Below are 25,265 nucleotides of genomic sequence, written 5' to 3' on the forward strand. Positions count from 1 at the left end.
TAGTAACAAGCGGAGTTTAATCAATCTGGGATCAAGTGCTGTTTGGTGAAACTGGGCCTAAGATTTTATCAGACCAAGAGCTGGCCCTCGGACCGCAACATACTTCAACTTGGATAAGAGTTTTTGGTGTTCCACGCAATCAAATGCTTTACTCAAATCCATGCAGGTTAACATCACTTCATCTGTGCTGTCTAGTGCGTCCATAATGAACTCTGTCACCTGGATCATGGCCGTCATCGTGGATCTTCCCTTCCTGAAGCCATGTTGCTGACCTGAAAGCAACATGCTCTCCTCCAAGAACGAGAGTAATCTTGTTTTGATTAGGGACTCGAGAACCTTAGAAATGGCTGGCAGTATAGATATGGGCCTATAATTTTCATATACATTTTTTTCTCCTTTCTTATGCACAGGTAATACCCTTGCCAGTTTACATTCATCCGGGAAATATCCTTGCTCAAGACAAGCATTCATCAGATGTGTGAGTGGGTCCACCAAATAGTCAATCGTCTCCTTGAGTAATCTCACCGAAAAGCCATAAATATCTTTTGAGGATTTGTTCTTAAACTTGAACATAGTTCAAGGGAAGACTATTTCAACATTAGAAAATTTGAATAACAGTTTGAAATAGTGAGAAATAAACTATTTCAATTAACAACATGATTATGAAGTACTTTAAGGCTTTGGTAACGACTGTTTCGCATAAAAATATATTGGGCTCGTCCGGGATTTGAACCCGGGACCTCCCGCACCCTAAGCGGAAATCATACCCCTAGACCAACGAGCCAGTACTTACAGTAGTACTCAAACAAGTACGTGAGCCATTTCTTTCTTATACAAAAACGACATTCTTGGCTACTCTATATAATTTTTTTCAGGCATCATCGTTCAAGGTAAGTCTATTTCAACATTAGGAAATTTGAATAACAGATTGAAAAACTGAAAAATAAACTATTTCAATTGACAACATGATTATGCAGTACTTTAAGGCTTTGGTAACGACTGTTTCGCATAAAAATATATTGGGCTCGTCCGGGATTTGAACCCGGGACCTCCCGCACCCTAAGCGGAAATCATACCCCTAGACTAGGGCTGCCATACGTCCCGGTACACCGGGACATGTCCCGGTTTGAAGCATTGTGTCCCGGTGTCCCGGTCAGTTACTCAATTGTCCCGGTCAATAATTTGGTCGTTATCGAGATTCATATTTCCTTACACATATTAGGTAAGAGGCCTTTGCCGACGCCTTCGCGGTAGTCCAATGGTCGTGGTCTACGCAGTTGTAGTCTGTAAGGAATGTCAACCAACCGCAGTCCGCCTGTAGTAGTGCCCCTATCTTCCCCACTCACCTCCCCTATGTATCCCAGCGCCCAGACTACACACCAAGCGCCGGCGTGGCGAACAGTCAGTATTCACTTCTCAGTCGTATTGCACATGCGCTGCATAGTTTTACGTATATATTATAATCAATCAGTGATAATCGAAATAGTTCATTCAAAAGACATTATGCCTAAAAGAAAGTGTAGTTTTTCCGATGAATACACTAAAGAGTGGTCATTCATTAAAAAAGGAAGAAACGATCATGAAGCTTTGTGTTCAATTTGCGGACTTTACATATCCGTCAGTCATGGGGGTAAGTCGAGTGTGAAAGATCATATTCAAAGCAAAAATCATAAGTCCAGGTTGTCAGTTGCATCAACGTCTAAAAATATATCGTCTTTTATGATCAAACAAAATTCGACCGAAGATACTCTGATATGCGCTGCCGAACTAACCACTGCTTATAAGGTTGTGAAGCACCACCAATCATTTAGTTCGTTGGATTGTACAACAAAACTGAATGCTGTCATGTATCCCGATTCGAATATTGCCGCAAAACAGTCAACTGCCAGAACCAAGGCTACAGCAATAATTAAAAATATTTTGGCTCCACACTCCATTGAGCAAATAAAGAAAGAAATTGTAAACATTCCTTTTTATGGAATCTCAACTGATTCCAGTAACCATAAAGCCGAAAAAATGTTCCCGTTGCTAATACATTATTTTTCAGCAACTGAAGGATTAAAAATTAAATTATTGAAATAAGACACATTGCCAAATGAATCATCTGATACAATAACTTCATTTTGTATTCAATCTTTAGAGAATCTTAATATTTCCTTGAAAAATATTGTCGCTTTTAGCGCGGATAACACGAATACTAACTTTGGAGGAAAAGAAAGGAGAGGAGTGAATAATGTTTTTTTTAAATTGAAAGAAATTTTGTCCAAAGACATCGAAGGTATTGGTTGTCCAGCACATATACTCCACAATACTGCTTCCACTGCAGCCGATATGATGTCCATTGATGTGGAGTCCATTGTTCTCAAAATTTACAAATATTTTTCGATCTTTACTGTGAGGGTTGAACGACTGAAGGGTTTTTGTGAATTTGCAGAAATAAGTTATAGCAATATACTCTCTCATTCTAGAAGTCGATGGCTTTCACTACTTCCAGCTATCGAACGTTTGCTAAAGCTGTGGGTGCCATTGAAAGAATTTTTCGCAGCTGAAGAAAGGGCCCCAAAAGCTATAACTGACTTTTTTGATGATCCTTTTTCAGAACTTTTCACTCTATTTGTACATAGTCAAGCATTTCTGATAGAAAAACAAATCAAAAGGATTGAAAAATCATCGATTACTGTGATTGAAGTAAAAATTGTTTTAGAAGATACGAAAAAAGAATTAAATGAAAGATTATTGAATAAATTTTTGGGAAATCAAACTAGACAAGTATATAATAAACTTAAGAATGATGGTACGATTAATAAAACGCAATTACTCAAATTTGACAGTGAAGTTAGTGATTTTTTTACCACGGCTGCCCGATATCTTGAACAGTGGACTCAGCCCATGTCAAAATTTGATTCATTTGCATGGATGGTGTTGGATGATCTTCCTCAATGGAATCTAGTTGCAGAAACTGTTGAGTATTTGAATGAAAAGGGTATTATCCTTGAAGATTCCATTTATGAAGAATTTATGTATTTGAAATCTTTCATTGATGAAAAAATGTCCGATGAGTGGAAAGTGAAAAACATGCATGATAAATGGTTATCATTTTTCAATGAAACAGAAGAGCAGGAAAGAAAGGCAAATCTCATCAAAATGTGCCAGTATATTTTTGCAATTCCGGGACACAATGCTCATGTGGAACGGGTGTTTTCGATGATATCTGCACAGTGGACAAAAGAAAGAAATGCATTAAGTGTAAGCACAGTGGAAAGCATCATTCAATGTGTTTATAATTATGAAATGACATGCATAGAATTTTATAATTATGTAAGAAAAGAAAAAGAATTACTTGAGAAGGCCAAAACTTCTGAAAAATACTAAAAAATAATAAAAAGAGGGAAGTTGATTATTGTTGTGACTTAATGTTGTTTATTTTTGAGACTTAATGTTGTTTTTGTTGTGATTTAATGTTGTTTTTGTTTCGAGTTTATATTTTTTGTTTGTTTATAGATTCTTTTGATGAAAATATTAGAGACCTCGTGTAATTATTAAATTCATATATATCAGATGAGTTTTGAATTTTTGTATGGTACTTCAACCCATTTTTGTGTCACTTGTCCCGGTCGACGATCCAACATTTATGGCAACCCTACCCTAGACCAACGAGCCAGTACTTACAGTAGTACTCAAACAAGTACGTGAGCCATTTCTTTCTTATACAAAAACGACATTCTTGGCTACTCTCTACATAATTTTTTTCAGGCATCATCGTTCGAGGTAAGTCTATTTCAACATCAGAAAATTTGAATAAAAGTTAAAAACAATCTGTTTAAATTAATAAATTGCAAATTTCATGCCTACGTCTGATTTTTGGTATAAAGAAATATGAAAGAATCAGTTACACACTTCGCATCGTCAACTGGCTCAACATGAAGAATAGAAGACTTTTGCATTCTATTGCTTTGTCCATGAAAATTATCAACACTAAGAGCCCTTTGTACATATACAATAAAATTACTTATCGTTCTGACATCGAAAATTTGAGCATTCGTTTCAGGGACACCTTGACGCCTGATTTTTGGTGTAAAGAAATATGCAAGAATCAGTTACATATTTCGCATCGTCAACTGGCTCAACATGAAGAATAGAAGACTTTTGCACCTTACTGCTTTGTTCATGAAAATTATCGACATTAAGACCCCTTCGTACCTATACAATGAAAAAAAAAAGGATTCGTTTCAAGGGCACCTTGACGCCACCTATTCATTTTAGTGAATTATTCAAACGATCATTTTCATATAACATAGCGCAATGAGATAGAGATTGGGGTAGAACTCATTATATTCCAATTTTTGTAAATATTTTAATTTCTATACTTTTGAAATCCGTTCTTTGTGTGTGTATAATATTTTTTTGACATATATATTTTCCAGTCGTCTCAATTTGATGCTTATTTCTTCCAGTTTTCGTTTTGCTCATTGGTATCAAATCACTTTGTGTTATGTCAAATTTTTAAATGCTCTAAAAGTAAACCGTTGAAATCAAATTTGATGCCGTGCAACTACTTATCACTGAATATCCACAACAACATCCTGGTGGGTCAGAATAGATATTAATCAATTTCACATTCAATTTTCCGATTCAACAGCGCTAAAATCGACTATCATGCAAGTCGGTACAATAAATCGTGGAACAATCATATTACGCAAACAACAATATGAAACATAATTCGTCGTTCGTATGTAATCGATTTCGAAGCAGGTAATCCAAGAATATTTTTACTTTCAACTACTCAATATGGGAGGTTATTTTCTCCTCTTTTGCATCGTACATTGGCAATGTGGTTTTTAGTATTTCCTCATCCTATCAACCTACCAAAAAGAGTAAAATGAAAGATTGATTCGTAAGTTTGAGGCTTCAGCAATTCGTGAAACACGGAAATTTATAACATAAATCATTGAAGTTTGCGATAATAGCAACTAATTATCGAACAAAATGGCATGCTTACCTCTTATTTTTTCGAGAATATCTTTGAAAAGTGTACGAACGTACACATTTAGATATCTCAAAGGACACTTAGTCCAAGAGAAATTTTGACCCCTTTCGAATTTCTACAGTTTTGGATTGTGTAGAATTTGAAAATTCAATTTCGACGACTACAAAATAATATATCATTCGAAATTCTGTAGAGATGATATACAGAGGGGTTATAAGTAAGATCGTTTTCAAATATACAATATTCAAAAATGCATTGATTCACTTAATTTTGAAAATAGGGATTGACGGGTGGGAGGATTTTTCCCAATAATTATTTGTACAAGAATTATAGTCTGATTGCAGTATTCTTCAATCAAAAATTGTTTATTTCTTCCTAATAATTCAATGAATTTTTTTTCAGTCACACCCACTGAATGTAAACGGTGTTTTTTTCCAGGTATATAACTTTAAGTTGGCATTACTGTTCAAGATGGCGACTGATTTAACAGCTGTCAAGTGATTTATTCTCAGTTTGGTTTGGCAATTCATCATGAATAGACTCACGCTTGAACAACTCTTGCAAATAGTGCAATTTTATTTCGAAAATAATGGTTCTGTGCGGAATACGTATCGCGCACTACGTCCATTTTATCGTCGACAAAATGATATGAATGGTTACGTCATCAAACAAAACTGCCGCATTTGGAGTGAAGCTAATCCTCAAGTGTATGTCGAAACACCATTACATTCAGAAAAACTGACTGTTTGTGCGCTTTATGGGCTGGTGGAATCATTGGTCCGTACTTCTTCAAAAACGATGATGGCCAGAACGTTACAGTTAATGGTGATTGGTATAGAACCATGATTACTAATTTTTCCATTCCTGAATTGAACAACCATGATGTCCAAGAGCTGTGGTTCCAACAAGACGGCGCAACATGTCACACAGCTCGTGCCACAATCGATTAATTGAAAGACACGTTTGGTGACCGCCTAATTTAACGTTTTGGACCTGTGAATTGGTCGCCAAGATCTTGTGATTTAACACCGCTAGACTACTTTCTGTGGCACTATGTAAAGTCATTGGTCTATGCGGATAAGCCACAACTTGGCAACTTATGAAATAACTAAGGAATTGGTGCTGTTTAGCATAAAAATAACATGGGCTCGTCCGGGATTTGAACCCGGGACCTCCCGCACCCTAAGCGGAAATCATACCCCTAGACCAACGAGCCAGTGCTTACAGTAGTGCTCAAACAGGCTAATGAGCCGTTTTTTTCCCATACTAAACAACACTGGTGACTATTTAATACTTTTCAGCTATCACAAACTTGACCTTTGGAAGACAACATTCGTCGAGTTATTGCCAATATACGGCCACAAATGTTGGAGAAAGTCATCGAAAATTGGACGTTCAGATTGGACTACATCCGAGCCAGCCGTGGCGGTCATATGCCAGAAATCATATTTAAAATGTAATGCCACAAGATTATCTTGCGGATAAATAAAATTCATGTCAATCGAATAATCCATCGTTGTTTTATTGCAATTTAAAGTTCTATAGCTCTAAAAAAAACACCCTTTATATTCGAAAGGCCTTTCATATTTTATATATCACCATCCTAATATAATAATGCAAAGCGTGACTTATTTCGAATTTGAAAATAAAACAACGGGTGCTTAATATCTCTGCGAACAAGAATTAGAGACTTATTGAGTTCCTTTTTTGGCACGCTGTCTACAAGAAAACAATTTCGGTGTATTTGATTAGAAATTTGAAATCAATAATTTCTGTTTGGAAACATTTTTGTTATCAATTCAAATCAATTGTAAAATACTTTCGATGTCTTGATACTAAATATCATATTTTTCTGTATAATTATTCACATAACTTGTTCTCGCAAGCTTCGCAACTGATATCAAAAGAAATATCCAAATTTAATTCTTTTACTAATATTTTGTTAGTACCAATATCTGCATTCAAAAGTGCACGTATGATGTGTATTCCCTGCTCCAATAGTGTGATAAAGACAAACTGGTTCTCAATATCTTTTCAATACTGACATCAGATTAAACCATTTGGAAAATACCGAAATATAACTTCCTCATTCCAGTTAATCGACCATTGCACACATCATTCTGATAGAAGAAGCAATTGTAAAGACCAGAAAAAACATCAAATTATTCCTGATTTGGTAAATGATAAATGAAGTGGTTCACCAGCATGATAAAAAGTAATTTCCCTCAGAGAGATATTGTTTAGGAGGCTTCAGAAAAATAGTTTGTAGAAAATCATGGTCCCTTATTGCACAAATTATTTTTATATCTTTCAATATATAAGTAGTATTGCATTGGATAGTAAGAAGTAACGAAAAATTTTTTTACCGGCATTCTAACTTACATAGTTTTGGATACAAGAATTCTAAATATTGAGAATACTTATTGGATATATGAAATTCAAGAGCCATTTGTGTCATTACATTCATAAAATCAGTAGACTTACTTCCGTTAGCCTACGGTATTTATATTTCGAAATATAAAACACCGATGAGGAAATACTGTATTTGAAAATCCAAAAATGACTCAACGTATGTCTGTCTTTAAGTTGATTTAATTATTCAATTTACTTCCCTTTTGGTTGGCTTTAACATTCCGAGAATTTGGTATAAAAAGATATATCAGATAGTGAAGGTTCATTCATTGTTATTCTCTTATTCATTCAAAAAAGTGTTACTATTGATTTCCAAATTCTCTGCACCCAAAAAAAGTGATCTTCATTTGATTAAATGAACTTATCTTGATAAAGTCTGAATATACAGGGTGTTCCTAAATAATGAAGGAAAAGGTTAAATTCCTTGGATCATTTTTAGAAAAAAAAAGTTGTATACAAATGGTTCCAAAAACTCTTTGTTTTCGAGATCCAAGGTGTTGAATTTTATTTTTTTCAAGTTTTTTTCCTCATAGCGCCTTCTTTTCATGAAAAATTCAACATAGATATTCTAATTTAAAGTTCTCAACATGTTAATTTCGAGTGCAAATTTGCAGAGTGATATTTTTAAAGTTGTTTAGAAAAATGTAAAAAAACTTCGGTCTAGTATACTTCACTTTTTGGTTTCTGTAGTTTTATCGTATCTGCTACCGATTTTTAGAAAAAAATTCAAACATTTCGCTAGTAATCCTTAGGAATATCCGAATTATTATAAAGATATTCGTTGGTAGAAGTAAACTTCTGAGAAAAATCAAAGCATTGTCAACATTCCTCACAAGTTTTTTTTTATTATAAATTATTACGTTCTTGTATTCCTTTATCAAATATTAGGGAAAATTAATAAAGATTCAAAAATTGATATTATCACCACAAAAAAGTAGGACTACAAGGAACACCCTGTATCTGGAAAACAAAGAATTTGCAGGCCCATATTTAAGTGACAATTTTCTTTTAAAATTATCCAAGAAATCCCTCATTTTTCTTTAGTTTCTCATGTTTCATAGGAACAGCAACTACAATCTATGATCAGCAAATTTATCAAGATGCCTATCGCAGTTGTAGGTGAAAAACTCATTAAAAAACAATAGCTAAAAATTTCAACTTTTTAAATTTCTAGAAATTATTAATGAAACTTCATGAAAAAATATAGAAGTATGAGGAGATAGAAGTATGCCGTTATCTTTTATTGAATTCAAAATTTCTATAACTATATTTAAACAAAACAAATACCTGTTCAATTTTTACTGAATACAGTATTAGATAAATCTCAATTAAATTTCAATAGATACTGTACCTAAGTTCCTGAAGTTGTGATACTGCTCTGTAAGGAATCGCAAGAAACGGGAGGAACACTGTCTATATTAAGTCCTTTTTTGGAATACCTGTTATCTAGCTTTCTTTTTTATCAGGAGTATCTTTCAATCAAATATATTTATTCGTAAAACCAATCATTATACGTCTTATCACGAGACCTATGAAAACGATAGATCGAAACATAAAAAAAGGGTTTGATTCACCTTGGGAAATAGCAGAACGTCCAATTATTCCTTGGGCGCCCAGTGCTTCTGAACCTTGAATAATTTACGCGCCTCTTGAGCTCTTTGAGACTACATTCCTATATATGGAATATAAATTAATATGATATAATTGTTGTCGGTTAGTTTATCTAGATGACGTGTTGAAATGATTCGTTCATGCTTGAATTCGCCATTAATATTCGAGTGATCATTCAAGATAGAGGGTGTTTCAATGAAATATTCACCCCCCTACAACTCTAAAAGAGACGTGGGATCATAAATTTCATAAAACAAGTCAATTTGTGCTTCGAAGGTTTCAATTCTGGAATCCCAAACTTCACCCTCTGCAATCAGCAGCTATCTCCCCTATTTTTTTCAAATGATTTCCAAATTTGCTTCCATTAATGTAGGCTTGGTTGATCGATCGTCTAGAGGTATGATTCGATTACCTGGCCTTTCGTCTTTTTTTCCGTGACTTTGTTGGATTTGTAATAATTAAACTCTTTTGAATTATTTACATCTATATACAAAGCCACAATTATACAGTACAAACTCAGTATTGAGAAGATCTTAATTACGTCTTAATTACAAGTTTCTCACTAGGGTACTGAATTTCGTCTTTAACTCTAGTTTTAATTACTCGAAACATCTTGGATTATCACGTCTTCGTCGTACTTCAAGTTTTCGGTCGTCTCGTCTTTAACTTGTTCGCAACTCGTCTTTAACTTGTTCGCGACTCGTCTTAATCTAGTCCGCGAAACGTATTTTCGTCTTACGTCTTAAGTTGACCGACCGAACTTGACTCGTCTTAGACTTGCCTTGAACTTTTTTCGTCTTCGGCTTAATTTGAACTCTCTCCGCCGATTGGAACTACCCTGTCTCGAATATCGACCTCCCTTCTTTCTGCTTGACCACACCCTTAGGGGAAAGTACCATTCCCTAGTCCAATAAGAGCTTTGCCGTACCGCCCACAAAGATCTTCGCGGATTCCTGGAAATCGAATATTCTCGAAGGACTAGAACCTGATACACAGATGAGACACATCTGGTACAACCGTGTTGTCTTCGAAATTTCTCAACCCCCCAATGAATCTCTTCAAGATTTACAACTCCACGACATATCTTCACCCCGAAGAATTACACATCCCTTTTATATTATATGTACAATAACAATTCGTTCCCTGTAAATTCATTGAAAGTGTCATGCCCTCGACACTCGAAGAAACTAATAGGTCTCCAAGCATCCGGTTGACCATCGCAATTATTTACAGGGAACAATAACTGGATCCTACATTAATAATAATGTTTTTTCATAATTTTTTTAGAACAAATTTTCTCTAAGAGTTCATTCATCCAGATTTCATTTAAATTTTGTGAGTATACCCAAATAAATAAATAGATAAGTAATCAACTTTTTCTCATTTGATAATCCTAAATTAGATTAGACGTAGGACCAAAAAGTTTTTTATTTAAATACTGAATTACTTATATTGAATTAGGCTTTGGACCATAACAAATAAGCTCTAGACTTCACGATACTATTTTCTCATTCATAATGATGAAATTTGTCTCGGATTATTCCAAATATTAATTTTCGAAGTTATACAATTTTCAACGAATTCTCCAGAAAGGAATGTGTAAATTTCTTTATTAATGCAGAAATATGAAGTGAACAAATATCATTATTCGCTAGATTGCATAAAGATACGCCCCAATTTTAGGTTTTAATAACAGCGAAACGAAATATTCTTGGAAATAGATATTCACTCGATCGTACCAATCATGAATCATTTCCCAACGATTACCAATTTCTTCAGCTGTAATTGCCGCATTGGAGTGACGTAGTCGACCGAAAAATAGCGGTCGTACAAAAGTAAAACCCGTTTACTTACAAAAAAAAATCAAAGTAACGATCGGCTGGATGTATGCCAAATTCCGTCATCATAGGAGACATCAATTGAGAAGTGGGAAATTATCTCTAGTTGATGGTCTTGAAGTGCTGAGATTCACTTTGATGAATTGAGCTCAATTCCTAGGTATATTTTGTGAAGCTCTAGTAGGTTAATTTTTGTGAATTTTTCGTATGTTGTAGAATATGATCTCCTGAACAAGAAATTCTAAAGATTCTATTCAATCATATGACTAGTTTTCGAGATACAGGGTGTCGAAGTTGGAAAATGGCATTTCTTCAAAGAGTAGCATTTCTCGTAGGAAAACATCGTGGATGAAACTCTTTTGAGCGAAAAATATTGCTTACTCATAAAGCAATAATTTCAGACTGGTTTTTAATACTAATAATTGTTAGATACGAGGTGAATAGAAATTATTCAAAATGTTTATTTCAGAATTCACCCTGTAATTGAAAAAGTCGTCCGAAGAATTTTCTAAAATTTTGTCATTACTTTTAGTTCGAGTTCACTATTATAATGTCAAACAATATTTGCTTTACTATGATCAGTTTTTTAGATACACATGATGAGTAATACACACATCGTCAAAAGCCTTTCCCCCCTAGGTTTCTCAAGAACTAAACAATCTATGTTCTGAAAATGAGTCAAATATTCCTCTATTTCAACTGAAATATATTCGATAAAAATATTTGTTTGTTATTCTTTGCTTTATGCAGGATGAGACAATATGAGAAAAAATCTAAATTTATCGATTATTTAATTTCGACCAATTAGAGTTATTCCATAACTGAATCCAAATTCAATAGTACGTATTATAATTTAATCAAAACGAGTTTCTTTTTTCGAGGTATATAACTTTAAAATGGCATTACTGTTCAAGATGGCGATCGATTCAACAGCTGTCAAGTGATTTATTCTCAGTTTGGTTTGGCAATTCATCATGAACAACGCCTGAATAACGCTTTCAAATAGTGCAATTTTATTTCGAAAATAATGGTTCTGTGCGGAATACGTATAGCGCACTACGTCCATTTTATTTTGTTTAGCGATGAAGCGCACTTCTGGTTGAATGGCTACGTCAACAAACAAAACTGCCGCATTTGGAGTGAAGCTAATCCTCAAGTGTATGTCGAAACACCGTTACATCCAGAAAAACTGACTGTTTTGTGCGCTCTATGGGCTGGTGGAATCATTGGTCCGTATACTTCTTCAAAAATGATGATGATGGCCAGAACGTTACAGTCAATGATGATCGGTATAGCGCCATGATTACTAATTTTTTCATTCCTGAATTGAACAACCATGATGTCCAGGAGCTGTGATTCCAACAAGACGGCGCAACATGTCACACAGCTCGTGCCACAATCGATTTATTGAAAGACACGTTTGGTGACCGCCTAATTTCACGTTTTGGACCTGTGAATTGGCCTCCAAGATCTTGTGATTTAACACCGCTAGACTATTTTCTTGGGGCTATGTAAAGTCATTGGTCTATACGGATAAGATACAAACCCTTGACCATTTGGAAGACAACATTCGCCGTGTTATTGCCGATATACGGCCACAAATGTTGGGAAAAGTCATCGAAAATTGGACGTCCAGATTGCACCACATCCGAGCCAGCCGTGGCGGTCATATGCCAGAAATCATATTCAAAATGTAATGCCACAAGATTATCTTGCGGATAAATAAAATTCATGTCAATCGAATAATCCATCGTTGTTTTATTGCAATTTAAAGTTCTATAGCTCTAAAAAAACACCCTTCAGTATAAGGATTCCTTATACTATGGTATTACCACCTCTTCTTTCAATCAACTGACCAATACGCCTATGCATCTCACGAATGAAGTCATTAATTATATTTTCAAGCATGTCGTTCTATTCTTCCTGAACGACTAAACTCAATTCCTGATAAGTTAAAGGTGGGTTTTGGCGATTGGATATTACTCTCCGTAAGCAATCACATACGTGCTCAATTGGATTCATGTCTGGTGAGTTTGCTGGCCAGTTCATTCTCAGGCTATTGTTCTCTTGACGAATGTTGTGAACCCTTCGAGTACGGTGTGGTTGGGCGTTATCATCCTGATAAATGGAATAACCTAAAATTCATTGCTCAGAGGAAGAATAATTGGGTCAATGATATTTTCTACGTAGATGGCACCAGTCATTGTAGCTAAACGATAATAAGAGGGGTACAGCGATCGAACATTATACCCTCCCAGCACATTATTGATTTGCCTTGAAAGGGTACAACTTCTTGGGTGAAATTGAGTCGCTGTAGTCTGCCTGGACCTCTCCAAACCCTTTCTCATCGATTATCACACTGTAAAACGAATTTTGACTCGTCCGAAAAGAGTACGTTGTGCCATTGTGATAAAATCCAATCTTGGTGGTGTTTTGTCCATTGCCGACGGGTAGCTCTATGGCCAGGTGATAGCCGAGGTACTCTTGGTGGTCTTCTTGCCCTTGAATTTGGGGAATGCAACCATCTCCTTATAGTACTGGTTGCGACTTCCCTTCTATAGGTCCTCAAAAAACGACTTCGAAGGGCTGTTACAGATACCGTTCAATTCCTTCGAGTAGAATTTGCGATATAATGTTCTTTCCTTGCAGAAGTTACTCTGGGTCAACCAGGCACCGGTCTCCGGGTAACGTTGCCAGTTTCCAGGAAAAGAGCCACTATGCCCCTACAGAAGTCCGTGGAATATTCTGGTGGTTCGACAAAGCTTCTTGATTTAGGGATACTATGCTTGTTCGTTCAAACTGAGAAATTGGATGTTCCTGCATTTTCCACGGAATATTCTAAAAATTACAACTCCCGTTATTCGCTGAAAACTGATTAACTTCGAATTCTTTTGTATTCTCTCAAACAAGACACTTTTTTTGCAGGTTTTTCTGGATGTAACGGTGTTTCGACATACATTTGAGGATTAGCTCCAAACGCGGCAGTTTTCTTTGTTGACGTAGCAATTCTACCAGAAGTGCGCCTTATCGCTAAACAAAATAAAATGGACGTAGTGCGCGATACGTATTCCGCATAGAACCATTATTTTCGAAATAAAATTGCACTATTTGCAAGCGTTGTTCAGGAGTGAGTCTATTCATGATGAATTGCCAAACCAAACTGAGAATAAATCACACAACAGTTGTTAAATCGCCAATTTGAACAGTAATGCCAACTTAAAGTTATATACCTCGAAGAAAAACACCCTATACATTCGCATATCTCGACCGGTTCCAGAACAATAAATAGTCAGTGAAACATTTAACACATCAATGTCATTATTCCTTAAGCAGAATCAACTATTGAAGTTTCACTTCACTAACACCCTGTAGAATTATATGTCACTTTTTTCGATTGCAAATACTCTAGAGGTGGCGGAACGGTTGAAAGGAACGTTAACTTTCATATAATGAAACTGATAACTTTAAAGACCTAAGTTATCAACTTTACAAATGTTAAAAGAATATCTAAAACTAATGGCTATTTGTAGACCACCTCACAATGATCCTAACACTAGGTTTAAAATTCTATAATCAGAAAAATTAAATCTCCCATTCATGAGGCAAATACTTCCTTAGAGATCACGGAATTGTACATAAGTATATAAAAAAGGTTGCAATTGTCGAATTTTTGTCATATTGTGCTTGAATATATTTTATATTATCTTGCAAAAATCTCAATTCAGAGAGGTCTGTTGTCACTACCTTAAAATAACCGAAAAAATCGGTTTCTGCTACCAGCGCCTGTTATTTATTCTTCAGAAAAGATTTTAAAAATGTTGAACTCTCTCGGATGTTGCTGGACCTGGAACCCTACTAAATGGTGAAGTAGGGGTGGAATTCATTTCGTTTTCTTGTGAATTTTAATGAATTTCATTGTGAAATGCAGAGATTTTGTATTGTATTGTACTTGTGAAGTTTTTCTACTAAAAGTAGAATCAGCGAGTCTACAATCGTATATAAGATTACATGTACCTAATAACACCAATTTTATGATAAGACAATGAGCAACAACACGATACAGTCTTTTACGGTTAATTGGTCCTATTAGATATAAAAATACCTCTTTCACTTTCACCAGAAATAATCATTCGGAAATCTTCTTTTAGTTCACTTTGATTTCCTGGTGTTTCACAGCACGTTCGGCTAATTGCAGGATTCTGGGACACATTAATCAATAAAACAATCCGAGGAATCATTTACTATCCAGTGATGTTTTAGAAATTCCCCAGTATAAAATCTCAATAAGGTTGTGTTGATCCAATAATCGGGTTGAATGAACCCCCATCAATGATTATCTAGTAGATTTCTGTTGTGGGTCTTCACAGTTTGTAAATTTTGATTCACGAAACAAGTTCATACCAAAATAACGTGTCCGTGAAGTTAGCACCCACTTTTTCGAAAATGAATTTTTTTTTGCATTCCTTAGTAACTCGTTGTAATTTTTGTTTGTACCTCAAAGATAATGGTAAAAAAATATCGCATATAGCTAGGGTGCTAACTTCACGTTTTTTTTTCGATTTTTCCGATTTTTCTCGAAAAAAAATTCAGTTTGAAAGAACACATTAGTAACTGTTTGTAACACAAAAATGTTTGTTTGTAACTTTAAGTTGGTATTACTGTCCAAGATGGCAATCGATTTAACACCTGTCAAGTGATTCATCATAAATAGACTCATGCCTGAACAACGCTCGCATATAGTGCAATTTTATTTCGATAATAATGGTTCTGTGCGGAATACGTATCGCGCACTACGTCCATTTTATTTTGTTTGACGATGAAACGCACTTCTGGTTGGATGGCTACGTCAACAAACAAAACTGCCGCATTTGGAGTGAAGCTAATCCTCAAGCGTATGTCGAAACACCGTTACATCCAGAAAAACTGACTGTTTAGTGCGCTTTATGGGCTGGTGGAATCATTGGTCCGTACTTCTTCAAAAACGATGATGGCCACTGGCCAGAACGTTACAGTCAATGGTGATCGGTATAGAGCCTTGATTACTAACTTTTTCATTCCTGAATTGAACAACCATGATGTCCAGGAGCTGTGGTTCCAACAAGACGGCGCAACATTTCCCAGGCATCTTTTCAATTTCATATGAAAACGTATTTTTGTACTTAAATTCACCTTGTCAAATTTATCGAAGGACGTTTGACGATCCCATTAAAAAACGTCCTGAATTGTTTAAAAGTACGGATCTCTATAGTAAAAAAATAATGATCTTAAAGGTGAATTTTAGTACCTACATGTATTTTCATTGCTAATTGAGAGCGCCTATTCTATCTTTTAAAGGTGCATTTTAGGACCAACAAAGTATTTTCATAACTTGAATTGAGAGCGCCTATTCGATTAAAAAAAAGCTTCTTGGCTTTTTCATTATCTTACCATAAAAAGTGGTATTATCACTAAGAAAATATTTCATTTAAAAAAAAATGACTTATTATATTAACTGACTTTGCCGCTTCTGGCGGCAGCCCTGCCCCTCCGCACCTGAGTCCTGATCAAGATCAAAGATTTTTCAGATAACTACTTGAATTCGAACTGATGAAATCTGTGGGAATCTGAGATATTCTCACACGATTTTTTTCGACACTTGGATGTCATTTGCACGTTAAGTCAGGAGCTGTATACCAATAAGTATATATGTGGCATCCAAGGGCCAATTGGCGAATGAACGAGCGCTAATAGTTCCTGACTTCACGTCAATGCTTTTCTCATTTATTTATGTGAGCTGAACGGCCTGAACGGATATAATAATCAGATGTGAAAAAGTACAATCGCAATATGGTTATGGTGGATGCGCTCGTTTCAATCTGGAGCTGATAAATGGTCAACAAAATTACAATCACGCAAGAGTAGAGTAACAGAACACAAAATAGAATTACAAATTTTTGTTTTTCGATATTCCCAGTAAATTTTAATTTTGTTATGTAGAACGCCCACCATTATTATTATTTACTGAAGCTCTGTTAGCCTTCCGGGAGCTGCGGCCAAGTTGATCTTTTGTTCTTAACCCTACCCATTCATACAAATCCAGGGAGGCCGTCGATACTGTTAACGAAACCGGCGAAATCTCTTGGAGCCTTGGCTATTACTTTGTGAGTACCCAGAATTGACTTTCCCCTGTGAGTGGTTCTTAGGCCAGTCAGCCCCTGACATTCGCAAACTACATATGTGTTCGGCTGTTTCTACCACCTTTTCACAGAGCCTGCAGATCTCATCTGCTGACTTATCCTTACGGTACAAAAGGTTTTTGCACCGACAATGTCTTGTCAGCATTACCCGAAGCTAAGCTCGTGGTATATTCAGAAGCTTTCTGGTATGGGTCGGTGAAAGCACCACAAATTTCTTTGCCTGAGCAAGACCCGGAGTCATTCTCCAGAGGGTTTTTCTATTATCCCACTTCCATTATTCGATCGCTGTTAAAGATCTTTATTCAAGTAAACAATATAAATTACGAATAGCGCAAGCGTATATAGAACACAATTCAGTGTTACACATAAGTATATATCACAAGGTAACAAATGGAATGAAGGAACAATGGTATAAGTGAAAAGCAGAAATTGTCTCTGATAACGCTCAACCGTTCACTTTCACACACTTAGAGCGGAAAAGGCCATAATCCCAAACACGAACACATGCAACACGCACAAAAGATCAATTACGCTATGTGGATTTTGCCAGAGATAGCAAAAAATGAAATGCTAATTCCACGCTCAGCGACTGACATCTTTGTGGATGGACCATCCTCCTCGTAGAGTTGTCATCACGAGGTCCCTTCTCATTTGCGTGGTGTCTATATTGAGAGGGCTTGCAGAAGGACACTGCTTTCTCGGCACCAGAACCCCCTTGCTCCGATGATGAATGGTAGGACTCGAATGCTCCTGCCAGTATTCCTTGCTGCCATCACCTCCAACAGCTCTGGCTGGTAATATGTTGCTCTTTTCAGATGATATGTTTCGGAGAGCGACCTAGGGGCCTCCCATGACTTCCCCCACGTCTGCAACTATCACATCCGTACCTTTAGTGCAGACCATATCAGGCTTGTTGAGCCTGCCTCTGGTACTGCTGCTTCTTTCGGGCTGCATCGACGATCCTCTTCACGACAAAATTGTGTCTGTTCATCCGCTTGGTATGGCCAAGTGGGCATTGCTGGAGCATGTGAGAAAAGGACTCCACCTTACCGCAACCAGCTCTGCACATCCAGGATTCACGGGGGCCATACGGCAGTCCTCTCGTGGGCAGCGATTCATTTCTCAGCGATCAAGCCGAGACTATAGTCCTCCACTGACCACATCTACTTTTCGAGGTACCCGTAGAGGAAGTAGTTAGGTTTTTGTCCGCTGGGTGGCACATCGCAGTAATCAAACTTCTTTGCATCTGCCTGCGTTCAATAAGGTGCCTGCTATTTCGTTTGTTCGTCATCTTGGGTTGAGTTATGCGGTACTGATGATCCCTAACAAGGGTGAAACCGGTATATCGCTATTAATAATAATAATAATAATATAGTATATATATATATATAGTATATATATAATAATATATATATATATATATAATATATATATAATAATATATTCTCCTTCGATGGCGTGCATTCTCCTTGGGTGACTTTCGATTTTGATTCCTACCTAATAACGTGGAAATCTTTTGTTTGACAATGGTTATGTGGATGGCATTTTGCCGAAACATCAACCAGATAAGTAATATCTTAAGAAATGTATAGACTTGGAAATCGTACTTCTTTTTCTTTTTCTTCGTTGATATTAATGACCTATTTGCGAGTTCATCGGTTTTTTCGTTTTCCACTCTAAGAAGTCTTAGGCGCAAGTATAGACAGACATTAGTTTACAAGATAGAGGACTCACTATACCCAATAGCTGTGTCCCTCTCTCTGATTAACGACAACCATATATTACGAGGAGCTGAAAGTCTTATGGCAGCATTTATACCTCAACCAGCAAACCATATGGTCTTACTTGATATCATCAAAAACGAAATGATAGTACAAAGCCAATTTGTGAGAATTTCAAATTAGCTCAAGTTCCCATGGACATACCTATTATGATGAGTCACCCTCAATATCCATACCGAGTTTCATAAGCGATATAGAATATAGAGATGCCGGTAACTACAGGTTTGCACATAAACGTTCATTCGATAGTGCTTAAATTCTTATGGAATCACTAAAAATCTAATTTTCATCAAAATTAGATAAGCTAAACGCGAGGAATTGAACGTGAAGTTATAAGAAAGCTCAGCGCGTACCCTTCATCCGGAAACATTGAAATTTGTATCGAACCCTCTACAACAGCCCAAATAGGATTTCTACACTGAATTTGATTAGATTCGGATTAGAATTTATGGAAGATAAAGCTGTTAAAAGTGTATGCAAACACACAGAACGACAGACAGACAGGGAACCAAAGTTTCTCAGAAAAATCGGAATTTTCGAGCGCAAGTTTTGAAATTCCGAAAGTGATCACAAAGCTTTTTGTTACCTTCGCTTAGATTTGGAAATAATTAGGCAGTGAAAGAGGAAACTACATAGAGCATTGACAAAAATGCAAATACAAATCTGGTTCTGCTGAGAAAATAAAGATCTAAGTATGATTATCGTCTATCCATAAAATAATTCAACACCACAATTTATAATACTCAGTTGAAGAAATCTGTATGGAGCGTTCTCAACGTAGAAATTTCATTTGGTGGAATATAAGGTAACAGCGAAAACCATAGGTGTCGTTGTCTGCTTCGAAAATCAACATTCACTTGCTGATCTGATCATAGACAAACTAATCTAATTTATCTATGGATCTGATATATTCATCTCATGTGTATTTTAACGAATTTTGACTGAGATATTATTGTTCTACAAGCGGATAATTGTTTGATATTCACAATTATCAACAATTTGAAATAGGTTTCCTAAAAAACCGATTCAATATAACAGAGGAATGTGACCTATTTTCCAATAGATTTAAAAACTAACCGTGATGTCTTATTCGAAATCTGATAATTTACCCTTCATTCATTCCATAACAAACTCAAGAACATATGAAACAAAATACTAGATACATCAAAAAATTTTGAGAAAAGCGCACAGGTTCTTTTGAGCGCTGGTCATTCATGCGCCATTTGCGATCTTGGTAACCACAGAATTGTATCAAGAAAACATTTGAAAAAGAAGAAGATATATGATCTGTGATTATTATGTCATTGTTGTTGGTTAGTTTATCTAGATGAAGGGTTCTGCTGAGACGAACCGCTTAAAATTCGGAATGATCATTTGATTGATTATTTCATCTGCCAGTTGTTCCACATTGAAATTGATATTTATTCATTTATTTACTTCTTTATTCTTGACCTCTAATACAGTACAAGTACTGGTGACAAGGCCTATTTAACAATATACAAAAAAATAATACTATAAAATATTCAAAACAACAACAAATTTAAACTAAACAAAATAAATCTTTCAGGTACAACTTAAGCTTGATAAAAAAGTTTTTTTTTAGTTCTTATATACTTTATTTCTGGTGGTATTTGGTTAAATGCTTCTATTGCTCGGTAAATTGGGGATTCCTGGGCTTTCCGTGTAAACCTTAGTTCACTTCTGATGGTACCTCTATCTCAGGTGTTATGACTATGCACATCCTGTACTAGTGTAAATCTATAATTTGACTTTATATAATTGTTCTTCATGCCATGTATCAGTTTAACTTGTTCCAATTTCTTTAGGTTATAAATGTCCAAAAGTTTAGTGTCCTTGTATAATATTGATGTAGGTGTTAACATGCCATAGTAGAATAATATCTTTATATTTCTATTTTGGAACACTTGTAGCATTGTTAATAATGTATTTGATGCATTTCCCCAACAATTGATGAGGTACCTCAGTCTGGAGGAGATCAAGCTGTGGTAGATCATTTTTTTGTGTTGTGTACTGAACATAAATGAGCATCTTGTCAGTGAACCCACCACAGGAGTTACCTTACGTATCATGTGTTTTTCCCAATTCAATCTTTCATCAATATACAACCCTAGATATTTGTGCTGTTTCACACGATCAAGTGAAATATCATCAAACTTGACTAGTATTTCATGGAATGGCTTGTTCTTCTGCCTTATACACATATATACAGTCTTGTTTACATTTATGCTCAGTCTGTTATAACCCAGCCAGTCAGAATAATAAAGCCGATCAGCATTGATAGTCGATTCCAGTTCCTCCAAAGATCTTCCCGAGTACACCAGGACACTATCATCTGCAAAAGAGAAATATCTTGATCTCGAACCCATCATACATCATATGTACATAGAGCAAATACAGCAGTGGGCAAAATAATGAACCCTGAGGGACACCCATGTTAACTGTGCGCCTTTTACTTCTTTGTTTATTGATACTGGTGTAAAGAATTCGATTTTTCAGGTATGTTTCAAGAAGTCTATAAGCCTTCCCTTGAAATCTCATCCTGTACAAGACGAACTGAAATTCAGAAATCAGCTCCATAATAGTAAAATGGATGCTAATTCGATGGAGGTTTCGTGGGTTATCCAGCTTTTGGCAAAATTTTCGGCATCAATAATAAAAGAAAGCAATACCTTAAACGATCGATTTGATCTAAAATAGATAACTTTGAATGCCGGTATAAAGGGTGACTTCTGACCAGAGAGAACTACACTATATGGAACTATACCAAATGTTAGTGAGGAAGAAATGCAATATCTACTTCTGCTTCAAGTACTCTAATAATTCTCAAACTCATCTTTATGTTTCTATATCCAAGTTCATGAACTTGGTCGATTCAATTCTCAATTAGTTACCTTGTGATTCATAGAGAACTTACGTGAAACATTCTCAATATACAGCTAATCGAAGGTATCTTAGTCCACTAATTGATTCAGTTATGCATAATATTAACGACAATACAATTTACAACAACTCGTTATCTGTTGCAAATTAAATAATCATAATACGTAACTTTCGACGACTTATGCCGTTGATGCAGTTAGAATAATGTAATATTCGAACATACTTGAGGATATTTCAGGGTTCTGACTTCATTATGTCCAGATCCGTATCTCGATCAACAGTTGAATTTCCTAAATGAAAAAGGAATTTTGTTTTCTTTAACATTGTCGAATGTTGTATATTCTCGAGCAAAAATTATGAATGTAAAAAAAAATAAAATTAATTATGAACTAAGATATCGACTGAAACATTTGAATATCCTATTCGATAATAACGGGTGTTTTTTTCGAGGTATATAACTTTAAGTTGGCATTTCTGTTCAAGATGGCGACCGATTTAACAGCTGTCAAGTGATTTATTCTCAGTTTGGTTTTGCAATTCATCATAAATAGACTCACGCCTGAACAACGCTCGCAAATAGTGCAATTTTATTTCGAAAATAATGGTTCTGTGCGAAATACGTATCGCGCACTACGTCCATTTTATTTTGTTTAGCGATGAAGCGCACTTCTGGTTGAATGGCTACGTCAACAAACAAAACTGCCGCATTTGGAGTGAAGCTAATCCTCAAGTGTATGTCGAAACACCGTTACATCCAGAAAAACTGACTGTTTGGTGCGCTTTATGGGCTGGTGGAATCATTGGTCCGTACTTCTTCAAAAACGATGATGGCCAGAACGTTACAGTCAATGGTGATCGGTATAGAGCCATGATTACTAACTTTTTCATTCCTGAATTGAACAACCATGATGTCCAGGAGCTGTGGTTTCAACAAGACGGCGCAACATGTCACACAGCTCGTACCACAATCGATTTATTGAAAGACACTTTTGGTGACCGCCTAATTTCACGTTTTGGACCTGTGAATTGGCCTCCAAGATCTTGTGATTTAAAGCCGCTAGACTACTTTCTGTGGGGCTATGTAAAGTCATTGGTCTATGCGGATAAGCCACAAACCCTTGACCATTTGGAAGACAACATTCGCCGTGTTATTGCCGATATACGGCCACAAATGTTGGATAAAGTCATCGAAAATTGGACGTTCAGATTGGACTACATCCGAGCCAGCCGTGTTGGTTTTATTGCAATTCAAAGTTCTATAGCTCTAAAAAAACACCATTTATAACTTTATAAGTCAAAAAGGCTTCGTTTCCATGGTCATCCTTGCTCACCAGATCTGCAGATCTGTTGTGTCTGGATTTTTATCTTTGGGAGAACAAAAAACAACAAATAAATGAAAAAGAAACTTTGATGAAGAGAATTGATGCGGTATCGCACTCAAAATAGTATATTTCGTCAATCGTGTATTTTTCTTTTCATAACAAGGTCCAAATTGTCCGCAATTGAGGAAATTTCCTCAGCTTATTACCCACAGTGATACCTTTCAATACGTTCCTGACTTTTCTGTCGATCATTAATCAATACACTAGAAAGAATGCATAGTATTACATAAGGATTACGACACCGCTACGTAGTCTTAGTATCAGATTTATTCATTTCTCGTCTTTTCTCAGAGAATGTAAAGGATAAGTAAGAGAATGAATGTAGGGAATTTTATAATTCGATCCAATGCAGAGACAGAGAAGTTAATTAATGCATACCTTGTCCACTGGCATTTATCAATATTTCCATGCAAAATTGCATTACCTAGGTACACCTGGTTGTTGCTATTGTCCTTGGATGATATTCTTCGACACCGAAGATTGATGAATTTCAATTTAGGAAATTTCAAATTTTAGCTACCTTCATATTATATTATATAACTTAAATAGAGTATTTCAATCTTATTTTACCGAAATATTTAGTGATTCATGAATTAAAAATATGTTAAAATAGTTCAAAATCTTTTTGAAAAATTGCAAATTTGAAAAAAGCTTTCCATTTCAAATTTCAAGAACGTAATTCGAAACTTGTGAACTTTTCATTTGAAATCTAGCCTCTGCATTGAAAATTGAGTTTCAGGTGTATTTCTATAGTCAAAGTACTACTTTTTTTAGTCTTATATTAGCAACATTGATAATAATTAATTAATATTCTGATGAGTACTACTAAGTTGCTCAATTTATCAACTGGCTCGTTGGTCTAGGGGTATGATTTCCGCTTAGGGTGCGGGAGGTCCCGGGTTCAAATCCCGGACGAGCCCAATACTTTTTGATTTTTTTTATGTTGGAAGTACACTTACATATATAAATATTCCATGTGATGCTGTAGATATCTACGAGAGAAATCCTAGGATATTTTGATCATTCAATAGAAATATAACATTGTCACGAAATCAGGACTTGCATTTTGTTTATTGGAGCGACTCATGGATTTGGTTAAGATACCACTGATTTTGAGGAAGCAAGATTGTTTTAGATTTCTCATAATTTGCCGTGAATTCTTCTGAAGAAGTAAAAAATTATTAGTCGGTTAGAGGATTTTTGTTCGAAAGAAGATTTTTGTTCGGCTTTTTGGAGACTTATAATTTCAGAACCAGAAGAGTTTTGACTTCAAATTCGTTTATTCTGGTATTGAATCGACTCCAGTAGATCGTGAATAGCACTCACTATGTATCAGGAGCTTTTGAGTGCTCGTCTTTCATGCGCCTATTGCATCTCTGAACAAAAAAATCAGAACGTAAGTAAATATGAAATGTGATTTATCTCAATATCATTAGGTATTTAATAAATAAATTGGCTGATACTTGGTAATGAATGAAGAAAAGAAAAAGAAAATAAGTACAATTTCCAAGTGTGTAATAATATCATACGATATTAATTATCTATCTGGTTAATGTATCAGCAAAAATGCCATCAGTTGTTGATGGCATTTTTTTTCCCTCAAAATTTTTCTCAATGATCTCACAGAGAGCATCCCACATGAAATTAAATAAATATAATGTACCTTCACTGCATTTTAAGTGAAGGAGTGCTGAAACATGGCTGAACCGAATCTAGGCTATGCAAGCCTTTGTCCATGCCTAAGAGCAACCTCATGAATATCACGCCTAAAAATTAACTTTTCCCTCAAATAGGGAGGAATAGAGGAACTCAAAATTCTTTCTACATTCATCGTCATCTGAATCCGAAAAATATTCTCGACCCGGAGCCACGCAAGTTGATTTATTCTAACACTTATTTCCCAATCATACTTTCTCAAGCCGAAGATGAACCGACAGCACGAGTTCTGTACCTTCTGTAATCTATACCTTGAAACAGAATCAAAACAAGGATAAAATATTGTCAATCCATAGTTCAATTAGGATGACACTAATGACTCACATAGATACTTTCGCGAGGAGAAGTCCAAAAAATGTCTCCGCCGATATAAATGACACAATGCAGGAAAGGACTTCTTCAATAGCATTGATACATGTTCCCTAAATCTCAGCTGACAATCATAAATGATGCCAAGGTTC

General features: G+C 35.7%; 3 non-coding genes across 3 annotated transcripts; 1 reads left to right on the top strand and 2 right to left on the bottom strand.

The window, feature by feature from the left end:
* Positions 1-712: 712 nt before the first annotated feature.
* Positions 713-784, bottom strand: Trnap-agg. The gene has a single exon. It is a non-coding gene; the product is annotated as a tRNA-Pro (tRNA).
* A 5,347-nt stretch (positions 785-6,131) lies between these two features.
* Positions 6,132-6,203, bottom strand: Trnap-agg. Its single transcript has one exon. It is a non-coding gene; the product is annotated as a tRNA-Pro (tRNA).
* A 17,733-nt stretch (positions 6,204-23,936) lies between these two features.
* On the top strand, positions 23,937-24,008 carry Trnap-agg. Its single transcript has one exon. It is a non-coding gene; the product is annotated as a tRNA-Pro (tRNA).
* Positions 24,009-25,265: the final 1,257 nt, after the last annotated feature.

The sequence above is a fragment of the Harmonia axyridis genome, chromosome 3 (genome assembly GCF_914767665.1).
Source record: "Harmonia axyridis chromosome 3, icHarAxyr1.1, whole genome shotgun sequence".
Taxonomy (NCBI): domain Eukaryota; kingdom Metazoa; phylum Arthropoda; class Insecta; order Coleoptera; family Coccinellidae; genus Harmonia; species Harmonia axyridis.